The sequence below is a fragment of the Hibiscus syriacus genome, unplaced genomic scaffold (assembly GCF_006381635.1).
Source record: "Hibiscus syriacus cultivar Baekdansim isolate YM2019G1 unplaced genomic scaffold, ASM638163v2 tig00112159_pilon, whole genome shotgun sequence".
In the NCBI taxonomy this organism is placed as follows: domain Eukaryota; kingdom Viridiplantae; phylum Streptophyta; class Magnoliopsida; order Malvales; family Malvaceae; genus Hibiscus; species Hibiscus syriacus.
Window position 1 is genome coordinate 1768223 of NW_024063263.1, and position 14487 is coordinate 1782709.

The 14487-nt window shown below is 42.5% G+C and overlaps 1 pseudogene; it reads right to left on the bottom strand.

The window, feature by feature from the left end:
* Positions 1 to 62: 62 nt before the first annotated feature.
* Positions 63 to 8806, bottom strand: LOC120175200 (annotated as a pseudogene).
* Positions 8807 to 14487: the final 5681 nt, after the last annotated feature.

Here is a 14487-nt window from a genome sequence, read left to right on the forward strand (position 1 = left end):
AGATCAAACTACAACCGAAGTAGCTAGAACAAACGTGCAAAGTCCAGGATCGAGGCATTGGGTCATCGACCAAATTGCTTCACCACGTTAACCTTCCCTGCTATGAAGATCCTTGTGTTGTTCTGGTGGTATAGTCCGAAGGCTGTGAACCTCCAGTGCTGATTTTCGGATGCATCATATGTGACAGGATGTGCTGCAGGAATTATTATTGCGTCGCTGGCCAACAATCGGACTCTCATTTTTTAGTATTCTCCTGCTCTCTTTTCCTCCTCCCGTTCAATTTCCTCTTGCTTGGGCCTTTTTCCTCTGCCTCTTCCTTTTCTCCTTTGTAGTTCCGCATAGAAAGATGTGGGCAAACCATTTCCACGTACCTGTTTCCTTCTGTGCCAATGTCACTAATGTAGACTTTGTATTATAGTGCGGAACAAAGACTGATCCCTGCAAAAAGAATTAAAACAGGGTTAGACTTAAGCTTTTCATTAGCATGACGACCTGTGGATTGTAATGGAAATGGTTTTGGTTTTGAGTTTATTGGCGTGATTAATTTATTACTTAATAATTTATTTTTATTATCTGCGCCCAGTTGGCAGATGAAGTGTCTTGGCACCGAATGAGATATCCAGACTGAAAGATCATTATCTGCCAAATTAGCTCAGGCATTCTGATTGTGACTCGGACATCAAACAAGATTAACTTTATGTCATCATAGTTGTTATTGTTTCTAGATGTTCTTAGTTTATTTCTATTCTCACTTTTAGTTTTATTTCATGGCGTTCTAGTATTATTGGGTATCTCAAATCTATCCCTTAAAATCCTTGGGTTTCTTACCCAAAATTGTTCGTTGGTATCGATACTAAGCGCCTCAATATCGATATTGACCTCTGGGTATCAATATTAACCTCTGGGTGGTATCGATACCACCCTGTAGCGTCGTTCTAACCCAAAAATCCCTTTGTTTTTAACATCTGAAGAATAATATCGGTACTATTCTTCTAATATCAATATTTCCACCAAGGAATACGGGCATGAAAATATATCTTCAAGACTCATGAAAAATATTATTGGTTTCATTTCATTTTCATTTTCTTTCATTCATCAATTATCTATTAACTTATTCATCAATTATCTATCAATTTCTCAGTGAATTAATTTTAAAATAATTTTTAAATAATTATCTATTAACTTATTCATTAATTACATTTATTAATTTTAAAATAATTTAAAATAATTTTCCATAGAAAACTTCTTATTTATTCGTGAATATTTACTTTTAAAACATAAAATTGAAAAAAAAAATTGAAAAAAAAATTTATTAGTTAAAACCATATATAACCTGATGAGTTAGATCCATCTAATCATTTTTCATAGCCAAGGGATGATGCTTTTACAGTATCCAGTTGAGTTTAAAAGTGTTGAAACCATTGATTTGGATGAGTTGATATCCAGAATAACGAGTTGGACTGAGTTGACGTTGATACGCATGGTAAAAACAGCAAAGGAAAACCAATATTTTCCTCTTTATTTTATTCCTGAACATAGGAAAACACAGAGCATAGTCGATAGCCCCATGCATGCTGCTACTAGTTCACTACGAAACAAGGCTCTCCTCTTTTACATAAGGCCACAACATGTTTATTCCATCACATGCACAAACTGCAGCAGCTTAAAAGAAACAAGCAAAGTCCAAGATCGAGCTTAAGGGTTTGCCCTACTCTCTTCATCTCCACCATTTTGTTGGCTCTGTCGAGACACGAAGTAGTAAGTACGACTCTTCGGGCTGTTGAATACTTCATCGAGGCCTGCCGGAACTACAAATACGTCACCGTCCGATAATCGGGCTTTCACTAGCTTGTATCCTCCACTTCTCCTTTCCTCTTCATGTCGAGAGCTTTGGCTAGAGAGATGAGGGCAAACCATTTCGACGTGCCCCTCTCCCTTGGTGACGAGGATCACAAATGTCGCCATTGAGTTGTAGTGCGGCACAAAGATTGATCCCTGCAGAAAGAATATAAAAAAGGGTTTGACTTAAGGTTTTGATTAGTACGACGAGATGATAGTATTAAATTACAATCCCAAGATAGTATAACAAGTGTATTGTAATATTTTTTAAGTGTATTGTAATATTTTTTTAAGGTTATCGTGACATCACAAACTACATCCGCAATATGGTCATACTACAATTTAATACTATGGATGAGATGATTTTGTAATGGAATTTGGTTTCGAATTTACTTCGTTTATGTGGATTCCTGTGACGGCGGCATCGATGTTCCGGAGTAGTTCGAATCACGAGGGCAAGCCTCGAAGAATTTTCCGTTCTGGTTGGAGTTTATAGGCTTTTGGGACAGCAAGTTGAAGGCGCATTTCTCTTCTTTCTCCTTTGGCGTTGTGGCTCCTTTGCTCAAATGACTTTATCTGCTCTTGGCTGGCTCTACGGAACATTCCCTGCTGGCTTTGGCTTTGGCTTTGCTTCCCTTGGAACACCCAATCAAGCTGCTCACTTCGTGTCTATTACAAAGAAACGTGATTCAATCAATGAAGCAACAAAGTATCACTGATATTAGTACTGAAAAAACCAAAACATACATTGAAAACAGCCTCGAGAATTTCATTGCTGAATGTTTGGTAATATGACTGAGGTTGTTCTTGTCCTGCAGGGAAGAATTCTTCGAATTTTCCAGGGTTGTTAACAGGGCGGTGAAGCACTGCTAGGATTAGCTTTTCCTTGTCGTCTTGGCTCACCAAGTACACAGTGCTGCCTGTTGGAACTTTGACTACAACTCCAGGGACTAAATCGTAGGATTGTTTCTTCTTCTGCGTCAAGAACGTGAGCGTTCCCTTTCCTGCAAAAAATTACCATGTTTTAGTGTTCTATATGCTGATAAAAAGGATGGAAATTTCTATCTACCTCTTGTTACGAAGTAAATTTTCTCAGCATCACAGTGGTGAGGGAGGACGAAAGTGTTGGGATTTGCTTCTATGAGCGCAAATCGGTACTCGTCGATGCCATTGAGTAATTGATGTTTCTGAGAAAATTTCTGGAGGACCCAGAAATTGCCATTGTCTTCCTGGTAACGAGCTTCTGCATATTTTCTGCTAGGGAAATAGTAAGGGTTATGGCTTTGACGCTCTTCTTCCCATTCCTCTCTCTTCTTCTTCTTCTTCCTCCCTCCTGTAATTTCCTCCTTTTCTTCATGGCTGTTCATCGAGCTTCTCCCGGCATTATCTCATACACAGCTGCTTCCTTTCCGGCCTTTGTTCTTCCTGCAACTCTGTTGACATTCCTGGAGTTACTGGAATTCTCTCCGCCATTGTTGGCATTGTGGCTGCTGTCATTGTCCTTCCTGATGGCACCGTTCCCCGCACTCCTCGAACCTCCTCTGGGGAACTTCCGGTTTCGGATCACGGTGGCTCCACTGTTCCTCCTCCTCTTCTTGCTCCCCATGTTCCTGGTTAAACCGCCTTTCACATCGTTGTTCTCACTGATCTTGCTCCCTTTCTCCACGAGTCTCCCATTCGCATCGCCTCTGGCAGTCTTGGACCTGGTACCTCTTTCGAGCTGGATCCTCCTCGCCTCTTCTGCCGGAAGGATCAGCGGCGGAGCAAAGCAAGTCGAAAGAAAGCACAAGAGAAGCAAAACTAGAAGAAAAGACTTACTCTTCACCATGATTATAATATACTATACTATTTTGAGGTGTGTTTTTCAATGTGATGATAATGGAGCGAAGAGTGGTGATTTTATTTATAGAAGGTGAATGGTAAGCTTTTGCATGCAGATATTCATCAACGTGTTGAAGACATTGGCATGCATGGTGACGAGTGTCGACACTCGATTTTTTCGTCCGGTTATTATAAAGTTATTATTATTATTATTATTTAAGATTACTAACATAATATTTTTATTTACAGATCCGGCTCAAATTGACGCTAGACAGAATAGTGATTATCCTGCAAGCGCTCCAACAAATGATTCACAAGAGAAAATTCGCCCAAAAAAACCAGAGAAAAAAATCTCTAGGATTTAATAAAATATTATAAATTCAAAACTATCCAAAATCAGTCCACAAGCCGGACTGTTATAGCCAAAAATCGTCTTTATTCGAATTTTGCCAAAAATAGCAAAATCCCGAAAATCACTCTAAATTGAAATTTGAAATAAAATAAGCAATCTCAAAAAAATCCGGCCTAAATCGGATTTAAATTGACTTCCTAATTGATAATCGAAATATTACCATAAATAGTAAAAAATATCTAAATCTAGTGATTCGGAGGGGAAAATAGCAGAATTTGAGGTTGGAAAAAAGGCCACATGGAGAGAGCGTGCGCGTCGAAAAGAGCTTTCCAGATTGAGGTCTTATGCGCGATTCTGACACCTGTAGCCAAAGTTATAGCCAAAAGACAGAAACATACTCAAAACGACCCCAATGAGAAATATGTCACAATCAATTCCTGCCTTTGCGCTGATCTGCCAATTCATGGTATCTCAGCGCCATCAAGGTGCAATCTGACAGCTCAGCATCATCTGTCTCGGATCCCCCTGCATCAGTCACCCCGGGTTGGAAAGAACTCGTCCTCGAGTTCAGAGTAGTGTCATCAGAATCCACAAAACAATGACTCAGGTGTTTCACATTAAAGACATCAGAAGTCTTCAAGTGGCTGGGAAGGCGCAACCTATAAGCATTATCATTGATCTTCTGCACGACCTCACAAGGTCCAATCTTCTGATCCTTAAGCTTATTATACTCACCAACAGGAAAACGATCACGAGTTAATACAGCCCAAACAAAATCACCAACATCAAAAAGTACCTGACGACGATGATTGTCGACCCGAGTCTTGTACTTGGTATTGCTCTCATGAATGGTTTGTTTCACCTGCTCATGGATACCCCGAAGATACTTTGTCATCTCATATGCTTTAGGACTGAAATGATCTATACGTGGAATAGGGGCTAAGTCCAGCACCACGGATGGGTTCTGACCATAGACAATCTCAAATGGGCTTAAACATGTGGTTCTGTTTTTTAATCTGTTGTAGGCAAATTCTGCCTGAGGCAATGCCAAATCCCACTGCTTCTGCTTCGTTCCTGCCAAACACCTCAAGAGGTTTCCCAAACTTCGGTTCACCACCTCGGTCTGGCCATCCGTCTGGGGGTGGTAGGCGCTACTGAAATTCAACTGTGTTCCTAGTTTCCCCCACAGGCTCTTCCAGAAATGACTGATGAACTTAGTATCACGATCTGAAGTGATGGATCGAGGAACACCATGTAAACGCACAATCTCCTTGAAATAGAGATGGGCAATCCGGTCAGCATCCATAGTCTTTCTGCAAGCTACAAAATGAGCCATCTTGGAAAACCTGTCAACCACAACAAAGATAGAATCTGAGGCCCTTTGGGTGCGGGGTAAGCCTAGTACAAAATCCATGCTGACATCGAACCAAGGAGCTTCAGGAACATGTAAGGGAGTGTACAAGCCCGCATTGGTGAGAACTTCCTTAGACCGCTGGCACACATAACAACGGTCCACATAATGGGCCACATCACTAGTCAACTTGGGCCAATAAAAGTCAGAAGAGATAAGGGCCAAGGTCTTATCTCGACCAAAGTGTCCCTCATTATGGTGTTCACTTATAATTTGCTGCCTCAATGAACAATATGGAATGCACAACTGTAATCCATGAAACAGAAACCCATTATGCAAAACAAAATCATGATGGTGACCCTCAGTTACCTCCTGAAATATCCTTCCAAAGGAAGGATCAACTGCATACATATCTGTGAACGTCTCAAAGCCTGCAACTTTAGTACTCATGGTGGTGAGAAGTAAGGTACGACGGCTCAGGGCATCTGCGACGCGGTTCAAACTCCCTGCTTGGTGCCTCAGTGTAAAAGTGAATTCTTGCAAGTATGCCACCCACTTGGCATGACGTCTACTCAGCTTGTGTTGTCCATTGATGTACTTCAAGGCCTCATGATAGGTAAACAGAATAAACTCCTTCTGTACTAGGTAGTGACGCCAATGCTTCAGGGACTGAACTATGGTATGGAACTCCAAATCATAAGTGGAATAATTTTTCTTTGATCCCGATAGTTTTTCACTGAAAAAAGCAACCGGACGACCTGCCTGACTCAGAACACCACCAATGCCAACGCCAGATGCATCACAATTTACCTCAAACACTTTGTCAAAATCTGGAAGTGCCAAAACTGAAGCCTCAGTCATCTTCTGCTTGACCAGTTGAAAACTGGCCTCTGCCTCCTCAGACCACTGGAAATCACGCCCCTTGAGGCACTCTGTGATAGGGGCGATCAGAGTACTGAAATTTCTAATGAATCGGCGGTAAAAAGACGCCAAGCCATGGAAACTTCGGATGTCATGTAAGGTCTTTGGTCTGGGCCACTCCAAGACTGCATCTACCTTTGACTGATCTGCATGAACACCATCAGTAGACACAACAAAACCAAGAAAAGTCACAGAAGTAGTGAAGAAATAACACTTCTTTTGATTGACAAACAAGCACTCCGATTTCAGCATCTCAAAAACAGCACGGAGGTGATCGAAGTGTGAAGTTCATGTCGGACTATAAACGAGGATATCATCGAAGTAAACTACAACAAATTTCCCCATAAAAGGCCGCAAGACCTGATGCATAAATATCATGAACGTACTGGGCGCATTGGATAGCCCGAAAGGCATGACCATCCACTCATACAACCCTTGTGGCGTTTTAAACGCCGTCTTCCACTCATCTCCAGGTCTTATTATGATTTGGTGGTAATCGCTCTTAAGGTCAATTTTTTAGAAGACCTTAGAACCAGATAGTTGATCCAACATATCATCTAGACGACGAATTGGAAACCGGTACTTAACTGTAATTCTGTTAATAGCTCGGGCTGTCAACACACATACGCCAAGAAACATCTTTCTTTGGCACTAGCAGAGCAGTGACTGCACATGGGCTCATACTCTCTCGGATATAGCCCCTCTCCAACAACTCTTCCACCTGTCGCTGCAACTCTTCAGCCTCCTTGGGACTGAGGCGATATGCTGGTCGATTTGGAAAACTTGACCCAGGAACAAGGTCAATTTGATGCTGAATATCCCTCATAGGTGGTAGCCCAGGAGGAAGATCCTCTGGCATCAAGTTAGAGAATTCTGCTAGCAGCCGCTGCACTTCTACTGGTAAATCTGCATCCACATCTACTGCATTGTTCTCGCAAGGTAGTAAGGCATAGACTACGTCGCCATGCTCAATCTCATCTAAAAACCTGGACATAGAAAGCAGAGTAGTATTATGGGTTACAAGGGTAGAAGTGAGTCCTTCCCGCCGGGGTGCCAACACAATCTTTTTTCCCTTGATGCTAAGGGAATATGTATTCTTCCGTCCATCATGAATGACACTGCGATCATATTGCTAGGGTCGACCCAACAATATATGACACGCATCCATTGACGCAACATCACACCAGGCATTATCAAAATATTTTCTACCAATTAAAAAAGACACGAGGCATCGCCTATCAACTGTTACCTCACTGCCTTTATTTAGCCATGACAACTTGTATGGCTTAGGATGGCGGTCCGTCCTTCAACTGCAATTTCTGGACAACCTCCTCGGACACTACATTCTCACAACTTTCGCTGTCAATGATCATTTTGCAGACTTTATCTGCAACTGTGCAGGTCGTGTGGAAAATATTAGTTCTCAACCAATCGTCCCCTGAATCGTCCTTGGGAGTAAGTAGACTCTTGCGAACGACCAGAGTCTCATGACCATCTCCATACAGCACATCATCAGTCTCATCATCGTCATACACGGGTTCGTCAATCTCCTCAGTCTCGTCTTCCGCATTTTCCTTAATCAACAAATTTTTGCCCTTTTGACTAGCAGGCTTCCTGCAATCAGTCGCCATATGCCCTTGTTCACCACAACGAAAACATCTAATAGTAGGGTTGGAATTACCCTGCGGTGGCTATTGAGAAGGACAGGAATCCTGAGGATGAACTGGTCGACTGTTGTGATCGTTCCTGATCATTGGTCTCCTATTTTATTGTTTTTCAACAGCAAGTGCACGCTGGTAAGCTTCCGAAACACTCCACAGTGAATGAAGGCTGATAACATCTTATAAGGGCTGGCGTAAACCCCCTAAATAGCACGCCACCATTTGCTCCTCCGTCTCAGATAAATCGTTCCGGGCGACCAATTGGTAAAACTCCTCTGTGTAATCATCGACTGATTGTGCGCCCTGCCTCAATGCATGAAGTCGCTGAAACAAGGTTTACGTGTAGCCGAAGGGAAGGAAGTGACCCTTCATCTTCTTCTTCATCTTCTCCCAATCAATGATCTTGGCCTTGCCTTGTCTTTCTCGTGAACGTCGTAATTGTTCCCACCATGCAGATGCTCTGCCCTTGAGTTTGATGGCGATCAGTTTCACTTTCACACGATCAGAGACTTCCTTATATTCAAAAATACGCTCTACTTCATTAATCCAATTCACGAATCCCTTGGCCTGTAACGTACCAGAAAACTCAGGGAGATCGACCCAAAAATTGAGGTCTCCATGACGCTCTTCCCGACCACGGTGTTCCCGGAATAGAGCACGATTGTGATATGGGTTTTCGAAAGCAGAATTGGTATCGTGATCAGAGGCCTCACGATCCTCGAAATCCTGTGCCACCAGGCGCTAGGTTAATTCTGGGACTTGCCTCTGTAAATCCACAATCATCACATCCTGAACGTTGCGATCATGGCGTTGGGCTTCCTCATTCGAAACCTGCTCACGATGACCACGACCTCCAGCCATTGAAACTGGTGAAATTTCCCAGGAAGATGTTGAAGCTCTTATACCAACTAACGCCAGACAGAATATTGATTATCCTGTAAGCGCTTCAACAAATGATTCACAAGAGAAAATTCACCCAAAAAAACCAGAGAAAAAGTCTCTAGGATTTAATAAAATATTATAAATTCAAAACTATCCAAAATCAGTCCACAAGCCGGACTGTTATAGCCAAAAATCGTCTTTATTCGAATTTTGCCAAAAATAGCAAAATCCCGAAAATCACTCTAAATTGAAATTTAAAATAAAATAAGCAATCTCAAAAAAATCCGGCCTAAATCAGATTTAAATTGACTTCCTAATTGATAATCGAAATATTACCATAAATAGTAAAAAATATCTAAATCTAGTGATTCGGAGGGGAAAATGGCAGAATTTGAGGTTGGAAAAAAGGCCACATGGAGAGAGCGTGCGCGTCGAAAAGAGCTTTTCGGATTGGGATCTTATGCGCGATTCTGACACCTGTAGCCAAAGTTATGGCCAAAAGACTGAAACATACTCAAAACGACCCCAATGAGGAACATGTCACAATCAATTCCTGCATTTGTGCTGATCTGCCAATTTATGGTATCTCAGCACCATCAAGGTGCAATCTGACAGCTCAACATCATCTGTCTCGGATCCCCCTGCATCAGTCACCCCGGGTTGGAAAGAACTCGTCCTCGAGTTCAGAGTAGTGTCATCAAAATCCATAAAACAATGACTCAGGTGTTTCACATTAAAGACTTCTAAGCATCCATAGTCTTTCTGCAAGCTACAAAATGAGCCATCTTGGAAAACCTGTCAACCACAACAAAGATAGAATCCGAGGCCCTTTGGGTGCGGGGTAAGCCTAGTACAAAATCCATGCTGACATCGAACCAAAGAGCTTCAGGAACAGGTAAGGGAGTGCACAAGCCCGCATTGGTGAGAACTCCCTTAGACCGCTGGCACACATAACAACGGTCCACATAATGGGCCACATCACTAGTCAACTTGGGCCAATAAAAGTCAGAAGAGATAAGGGCCAAGGTCTTATCTCGACCAAAGTGTCCCTCATTATGGTGTTCACTTATAATTTACTGCCTCAATGAACAATCTAGAATGCACAACTGTAATCCACGAAACAGAAACCCATTATGCAAAACAAAATCATGACGGTGACCCTCAGTTACCTCCTGAAATATCCTTCCAAATGAAGGATCAGCTACATACATATCTGTGAACGTCTCAAAGCCTGCAACTTTAGTACTCATGGTGGTGAGAAGTAAGGTACGACGGCTCAGGGCATCTGCGACGCGGTTCAAACTCCCTGCTTGGTGCCTCAGCGTAAAAGTGAATTCTTACAAGTATGCCACCCACTTGGCATGACGTCTACTCAGCTTGTGTTGTCCATTGATGTACTTCAAGGCCTCATGATCGGTAAATAGAATAAACTCCTTCTGTACTAGGTAGTGACGCCAATGCTGAAGGGACTGAACTATGGCATAGAACTCCATATTATAAGTGGAATAATTTTTCTTTGATCCCGATAGTTTTTCAATGAAAAAAGCAACCGGACGACCTGCCTGACTCAGAACACCACCAATGCCAATGACAGATGTATCACAATTTACCTCAAACACTTTGTCAAAATCTGGAAGTGCCAAAACTGGAGCCTCGGTCATCTTCTGCTTGACCAGTTGAAAACTGGCCTCTGCCTCCTCGAACCACTGGAAATCACGCCCCTTGAGGTACTCTGTGATAGGAGCGATCAGAGTACTGAAATTTCTAATGAATCGGTGGTAAAAAGACACCAAGCCATGGAAACTTCGGATGTCATGTAAAGTCTTTGGTCTGGGCCACTCCAAGACTGCATCTACCTTTGACTGATTTGCATGAACACCATCAGTAGATACAACAAAACCAAGAAAAGTCACAGAAGTAGTGAAGAAAGAACACTTCTTTTGATTGACAAACAAGCACTCCGTTTTCAGCATCTCAAAAACAGCACGGAGGTGATCGAAGTGTGAAGTTCATGTCGGACTATAAACGAGGATATCATCGAAGTAAACTACAACAAATTTCCCCATAAAAGGCCGCAAGACCTGATGCATAAATCTCATAAACGTACTGGACGCATTGGATAGCCCGAAAGGCATGATCATTAACTCATACAACCCTTGTGGCGTTTTAAACGCCGTCTTCCACTCATCTCCAGGTCTTATTCTGATTTGGTGGTAACCGCTCTTAAGGTCAATTTTTGAGAAGACCTTAGAACTAGATAGTTGATCCAACATATCATCTAGACGGGGAATTGGAAACTGGTACTTAACTGTAATTCTGTTGATAGCTCGGCTGTCAACACACATACGCCAAGAACCATCTTTCTTTGGCACTAGCAGAGCAGGGACTGCACATGGGCTCATACTCTCTCGGATATAGCCCCTCTCCAACAACTCTTCCACTTGTCGCTGCAACTCTTCAGCCTCGTTGGGAATGAGGCGATATGCTGGTCGATTTGGTAAACTTGACCCAGGAACAAGGTCAATTTGATGATGAATATCCCTCATAGGTGGTAGCCCAGGAGGAAGATCCTCTGGCATCAAGTTAGAGAATTCTGCTAGCAACTGCTGCACTTCTACTGGTAAATCTGCATTCACGTCTACTGTATTGTTCTCGCAAGGTAGTAAGGCATAGACCACGTCGCCATGCTCAATCTCATCTAAAAACCTGGACATAGAAAGCAGAGTAGTATTATGGGTTACTGGGGTAGGAGTGAGTCATTCCCGCCCGGGTGCCAACACAATCTTTTTTCCCTTGATGCTAAGAGAATATGTATTCTTCCGTCCATCATTAATGACACTGCGATCATGCTGCCAGGGTCGACCCAACAATATATGACACGCATCTATTGACGCAACATCACACCAGGCATTATCAAAATATTTTCTACCAATTGAAAAAGACACGAGGCATCGCCTATCAACTGTTACCTCACTGCCTTTATTTAGCCATGACAACTTGTATGGCTTAGGATGGCGGTCCGTCTTCAACTGTAATTTCTGGACAACCTCCTCGGATACTACATTCTCACAACTACCGCTGTCAATGATCATTTTGCAGACTTTATCTGCAACTGTGCAGGTCGTGTGGAAAATATTGGTTCTCAACCAATCGTCCCCTGAATCGCCTTTGGGAGTAAGTAGACTCTTGCGAATGACCAGAGTCTCACAACCTCCTCGGATACTACATTCTCACAACTACCGCTGTCAATGATCATTTTGCAGACTTTATCTGCAACTGTGCAGGTCGTGTGGAAAATATTGGTTCTCAACCAATCGTCCCCTGAATCGCCTTTGGGAGTAAGTAGACTCTTGCGAATGACCAGAGTCTCATGACCATCTCCATACAGCACATCATCAGTCTCATTTGACTAGCAGCTTCCTGCATCAGTTGCCCTATGCCCTTGTTCACCATAACGAAAACATCTAATAGTAGGGTTAGAATTACCCTGCGGTGGCTGTTGAGCAGGACGGGAATCCTGAGGATGAACTGGTCGACTGTTGTGATCGTTCCTGATCACTGGTCTCCTGTTTTGCTATTTTTCAACAGCAAGTGCACGCTGGTAAGCTTCCGAAACACTCCACAGTGAATGAAGGCTAATAACATCTTGTAAGGGATGGCGTAAACCCCCCAAATACCGCGCCACCATTTGCTCCTCCGTCTCAGATAAATTGTTTCGGGCAACCAATTGGTAAAACTCCTCCGTGTAATCATCGACTGATCGTACGCCCTGCCTCAACGCATGAAGTCGCTGAAACAAGGTTTGCGTGTAGCCGAAGGGAAGGAAGTGACCCTTAATCTTCTTCTTCATCTTCTCCCAATCAATGATCTTGGCCTTGCCTTATCTTTCTCGTGAACGTCGTAACTATTCCCACCACGCAGATGCTCTGCCCTTGAGTGTGATGGCGATCAGTTTCACTTTAACACGATCGGGGACTTCTTTATATTCAAAAATACGCTCTACTTCATTAATCCAATCCACGAATCCCTCGGCCTGTAACGTACCAGAAAACTCAAGGAGATCGACCCGAAAACTGAGGTCTCCATGACGCTCTTCCCGACCACGGTGTTCCCGGAATAGAGCACGATTGTGATATGGGTTTTCGAAAGCGAAATTGGTATCGTGATCAGAGGCCTCACGATCCTCGAAATCTTGTGCCGCCAGGCGCTGGGTTAATTCTACGACTTGCCTCTGTAAATCCGCAATCATCACATCCTGAACGTTACGATCACGACGTTGGGCTTCCTCATTCGAAACCTGCTCATGACGACCACGACCTCCAGCCATTGAAACTGGTGAAATTTCCCAGGAAGATGTTGAAGCTCTGATACCAACTGACGCCAGACAGAATAGTGATTATCCTGCAAGCGCTCCAACAAATGATTCACAAGAGAAAATTCACCCAAAAAAACCAGAGAAAAAGTCTCTAGGGTTTAATAAAATATTATAAATTCAAAACTATCCAAAATCAGTCCACAAGCTGGACTGTTATAGCCAAAAATCGTCTTTATTCGAATTTTGCCAAAAATAGTAAAATCTTGAAAATCACTCTAAATTGAAATTTGAAATAAAATTAGCAATCTCCAAAAAAATATGGCCTAAATCAGATTTAAATTGACTTCCTAATTGATAATCGAAATATTACCATAAATAGTAAAAAATATCTAAATCTAGTGATTTGGAGGGGAAAACGGAAGAATTTGAGGTTGGAAAAAAGGTTAAGCTCCGTATAGGGAACGTGCGCGTCGAAAAGAGCTTTCCGAATTGGGGTCTTATGCGCGATTCTGACACCTGTAGCCAAAGTTCTGGCCAAAAGACTGAAACATACTCAAAACGACCCCAATGAGGAACATGTCACAATCAATTCATGCCTTTGCGCTGATCTGCCAATTCATGGTATCTCAGCGCCATCAAGGTACAATCTGATAGCTCGGCATCATCTGTCTCGGATCCCCCTGCATCACAAATACCCCAAACCCAAATTACAGTCCAGCAAACCTAAAGATGAAAACCCAACACCAACTAGGGTTTCATCATGTTCTAAGGCAACTACCTAATCCTAGCCCTCCGATCGAATGGAAGATGGAGGGTCCAGACAAACCTCAGTTAAGATTTCCCCTTTGGATGTTGTCATCGCCTTGCAAGAGCTGTCGGATCTGGACCCATTCAACGGTCCAGATCGAGCCCAGGCCACAGAATCTGGCACCATCACAGCCTTCTCTACCAACTGACAACTAGATCCACAAGTCAAACATCAAGACCAAGACAAACCCGTGATTTCAATCTATTTTTTACTTCACTCATGATGTTTCAGAAAAAACAAGAAAAACAAAAGTAAAAACCTAATGTAGAATCGGCTATATAACCCGAATGAAAAATGTAAAAGGGGGACTGCCAGATTCGAAAAGCAATAAAAATAGGAGAGTTATTTTCAAGGTATATTTTTAGTTTTGAACCATTGTGTATGCTTTTCGCTGACGACATTGTCCTAGTTGCTGAAACAAAAACTGAGTTGAATAGTAGACTGGCTACCTGGAAGACTGCTTTGGAAGAAAAAGGTTTAAGGATCAATATTGAAAAGACATAGTATTTATGTTCAAACTTCAGTGGGAACCAAAAC